Here is a 5,369-nt window from a genome sequence, read left to right as displayed (position 1 = left end):
AGAGCACACGAGGACAGGTCGTCTTTCACTGATATGATTTCATTTTGTACACGTCAGAGACTTGCACTGACAGTACCGATTTAAAGCTCTTGTTATGCTCTCTCAGAACCTTGAGCTTTACTTATAAACCAGTGAAACAATGAAAGAAATTAATATTTTTTTCAAGATGACCTTAACGTCTAGTACGGGAACTATCCACGAACAAAAGGTCTTATAGCTGGAATAGCTGATTCTGCATGTCAGTCCTGTCACAGAGCGCATGCTGATACCACAGCAACACGACTGCTGTATTCACCAGCTTCTGAAGGACTAAAAGACTACCGGCACAACAGAAAGTAGAAGGAAACAGAAGCACCTTACTGACAGATGTGGACAACATGGACCTAATACTCTCGTGCCTCAGAATGGGATGTGTTTCTGAGAAACGCTGAGGCCATGCTAGTGGACATGCTTAGCTGAAGCATAAGTGTTCATTAGAACTGTGGCGAGAAAAATAAATCAAGCAAACGAGATGTGCACACATATAGTGAATGTGATTTCATACAGGAGCTTCTGAGAGAGTGAAGAAACTAGCCATATCACATGACCTTTTGGACCTTTTTTACGTTGTCAGTGATAGATTTAAACATTCATTTTGAAATCTCAACACTGCAAGAACAAAATAATGTAAATATTATTATGACTGAGTGGCTTTTTTTATTTTTTATTTATTGAGCTGTCCGTGCTTGTAAAAGTGCATTTATGCACTCTGATTGTGTATCATTACATGACAAGTGAGTGGTTTGCTTGCTTGATACTGTATATATTTTGTCCTGCACAAATTCTGTTAGAACAGCACTTGATTGAAGTAAAGCTTGGCAAGACTGCCGATACAAGACCCCCCAAAATCCAGACGTTAGTTGTTCTGCTCTTAAAAAAAAGACCACATTTTGAGCCTAAAGAATACTGTAAGAATGTTGTCATTGTTCTTAAAGGAATGTTCCAGTTCAGCACAGGTTGTAGAACGGCATGAGAATGCTGTTGATTAGTACATTGTTTGCTCATTCCTCAGTTTGTGTCAGTGCTCTGTGTGTCCAAACACACACACACACACACACATGTACAGAACTGCACTTAGTATGGAAGTCTAGGCAAGATGTTACAGAGAACGTGTAAACTTGTACTTTTCTTAAAGCACTTGTTTTAAGTTTTTCTTACAAATATGTGCTATTTGAGCTGTAAAATTGTAATAGAATATAAATATTAAATTTAAAACTTTAAGAGAAAATTTGAAGTGTTGTCTTGACAATTACCTAAAATAAGCACTAAAGCACTAAAATGTGGCAAAAAAATCTAGTCTCAGAAAACTAAAATAAATCTAATATATATATATATATACACACAAACACACACACACACACACACACACACACACACACACAGTATATACACACACACACACACACACACACACAGTATATACACACACACACACACACACACACACACACACACAGTATATACACACACACACACACACACACACAGTATATATATATACACACACACACACACACACACACAGTATATACACACACACACAGTATATACACACACACACACACAGTATATACACACACACACACACACACACACACACACACAGTATACACACACACACACACACACACACACACACACACACAGTATATACACACACACACACACACACAGTATATATATATACACACACACACACACACACACAGTATATACACACACACACACACACACACACACACAGTATATATACACACACACACACACACACACAGTATATACACACACATACACACACACACACACACACACACACACACACAGTATACACACACACACACACACACACAGTATATATATATACACACACACACACACACACACACACACACACACACACACACACACACACAGTATATATATATATATATATATATATATATATATATAAACTTAGAAAAATTATGACAAATGACAGATGACAAAATGTATAAAAGAAATTCAATTAAAAAACATTAAAACCCTACTAGTATAGTAATACTAAAATGCATTTTTAATGGATACAGATTTGCATCTGTTAATATTATTTAATTGAAATAACATTGAACAATAACCTAACATTAACAAATATGAATAAATACAGTAACAAATGCATTGCTTATTGTTAATGTTAATTAATGCATTATCTAATATTAACTAATTATTGTAAAGTGTTATTGCGATTTTTATCCCACTAGTCTTGTAGTCTTGTGTTGATGTATTATTTTTAAGTTTTGTGGCTATACCTTTAAATGATGAAGTACTTTTGTGTGTTTATGTGTATCGCAGTGCAGTGTCCTGTTCCATACACATCCATTGTAAATGCATTAGTGTTTTTTGCTTTGTTTAGTGTTTTTAGCTGTCCCAGATCAAACTCAGCCTGTATTGAGCCTGAAACATTCCTCTAAGCCTCGTGAACGAAACGCCCATGTGCCATGTAGGAACACACAGATCTCCCGCTTTGAATGTCAATCTGATGTATGGATTGTATTTGCTGTATTTGTGGCTTAGAAGCATGTGATGTAAAAGCACACATTTTAGAAAGTCGTTTTTCTTTTTTAAGTGTACAGTTTGAATGTGAACACTGACCCAGCACACCTTTCACTGGAAACCATGAACTAGTCATTCCTTGAAAACAGTCTCTCATTTTCCAGCGGGATGTGAATAAAAAAATGAGATGTGTATTCAGTTGTTGCGTCTTCTTGCATTACAACATAATTCTCAAACTGCGCTGCTGTAGTTACAGATGCAAAACTGACTCCGACTCAGTCGATTCATAAAGAAAGGAGCTGACAGGAAGTGTTCAGACACGTATTGACAGGCATTTCCTACCTGCATTTGCTTATATTGGACAATATCTGAGATGCTTTTCCAAGGACACTTAATCCAAGGACCTTTTTATGATTCATTCTAGTTTGACAGCCATCAAGACTTCACTTGCTAATAGTTTATGCTGCCATGTCAACCGTATGTTTGTATGTACTGTAGCAGGTTCATTTGCTGCAAGACTGGTAATATAATTATCTCAACAGTCTCTTGCTACAGGAGCCTTGCCCTGACAAGAATCTTTGCCATGTTAGCTCTTGGTACAAGGCCCAGCTTATGCACTGAATGCATGACTTTCCATGCAACAGCTAATTCATTGAGTAATAAAACTAATCAACAGCTTCACCACAAAAATCTAAGACATGCAGCCTGACACACACTGATACACCAAGAAAGAAGCTGATCCAACTAATGTTTTTGTCTCTTAAGAATATTAAAACTGACTGTTCAGCATCATTATTCCAGTGATTCAGAAATCATTCTAATATAATATAATGCATAATAATGAATAAAAGTATTACTTTTAATTAAACACAAACACATACTCCAAACATTTGAATAGTAGTATATCATGGTTCAGAATACTATAATGTAATTTCTGAAGAATCATGTGAAACTGAAGACTGGAGTAGTGATGCTGAAAATTAAGCTTTCATCACAGGAATAATTATATTTTATAATAAAAAAAACAGTTCTTTTAAATTGTAATATTTCACAATAGTATTATACACACACACACACACACACATACATACACATATACACACATACATATATTTTATGCATTTGGGAATTTGCAAATGTGTATATTGTGGCCTATAAATAATATAACAGAACAAGCTGAACTGATGTCACAACAGGAAGCTGTACTGTGCAAATGTATTCTTTCAACACACATTGATGGTTGAGGGGCAAATTCACTGATTGCAAAAGTCCCAGAAGGTTATGGGGTCACTGTATCTAATGACCTGTGTGGGTCAATCTCACAAAGAAACGTCTCACAAAGGCATATTTCAAAGCAAAATTAAACATCTACAGCTTTTTTTTATGAAAAAATAAAATATCAAATAAAATTAAGTAAAATGCAACCAAAAAAAAAAAAAGAAAAAAGAAGATCTTTCTATTTCACATAAAAGTATTTTTCACATTTCTTCCACATAAAATGCTTAACTGGAATGAAAATAATGTAACAATATAACTCAGGATGGCGCCTCTCCAGTTGTTTTAGTGTTTTTGTTAGTTTTTTGTTTGTCAAACACGATCAGTTTCACCAAAGAAGAACTACTGAACATTCGGCAGAACACTCCACAAAATCTCCAACCGGTTTTCGATTATTTGGATGTTTTGCTGAACAGTAGTCGGCGGAGCTGCGGCGTTGTTTAGACGCTTCATGATGCGCGGCGGCGGGACATGCTTTTACATCAATGAGAGGTGGTGTACAGACGTAACTGTGTTAAAGAAGATGTGCTGTTCAGATCTAGAAACGCTCTTCATTAACTGCAAGCCATTCTATTCGCCGCGGGAGTTCTGCTCGTTCATTCTCGTGAGTGTCTACATTCCACCGCGTGAGCTCAGCTTTACAGAAACTCGCTGATATGATCACAGAGAGTGAACAACAACACCCGGACTCTGTTTTAATCATTCTCGGGGACTTTAATAAAGCAAATCTCTCCCGCGAACTGCCAAAATACAGACAGCACATCACATGTCCCACCAGAGAGAGTAATATATTGGGTTATACAACAATAAAGGATGCATTTCACTGTTCCACGAGCAGCTTTAGGACTCTCTGATCACTGTTTGGTTCATCTTATTCCGTCCTACATGCAGAAACTTATATGTGCATTCCTACCAGGACTCATCTAACTTATAACAGCGGCAAACCATGGTTCACTACAAAACTCAGACAGATCCGTCAGGCCAAAGGCGATGCTTACAGGAATAAGGACAGAGCCTTATATAAACAGGCCAAATACACACTGGAAAAGGAGATCAGAGTGGCAAAGAGGAATTATTCTGACAAGCTAAGGATCCAGTTCTCTTCCAGTGACACGGCTTCAGTGTGGAAAGGTCTGAAAGACATCACCAATTACAAGACACCATCCCCGAGCACTGTGGAGAATCAACAACTGGCAGACGATCTGAATGAGTTCTACTGCAGGTTTGAAAAAACACCATTCACACCTCCTGCAACCCCCCTCTCTCCCCCACACCTGAACTGCAGATAAGAGATGACGACGTGCGCCAGGTCTTCAAAAAGAGCAAGAGAAGGAAAGCATCAGGCCCAGACGGTGTGACACCAGCCTGTCTGAAATCCAGGGCCGGCGCCAAGGGGGGGGGGCACTCGCGGAAAACGAGTTACTGTGCCCCACCACTTTCCATCCTCCCTCCTCCTTGTTGAACGCGATCGATTTCGAAAGCAAAAGTACTGATAAAACAGCGCACATAAGATAGTGCAACCCTCT

The sequence above is a fragment of the Barbus barbus genome (assembly GCF_936440315.1).
Source record: "Barbus barbus genome assembly, chromosome: 41".
NCBI lineage: Eukaryota > Metazoa > Chordata > Actinopteri > Cypriniformes > Cyprinidae > Barbus > Barbus barbus.
Note: the sequence above shows the minus strand (reverse complement) of the source record.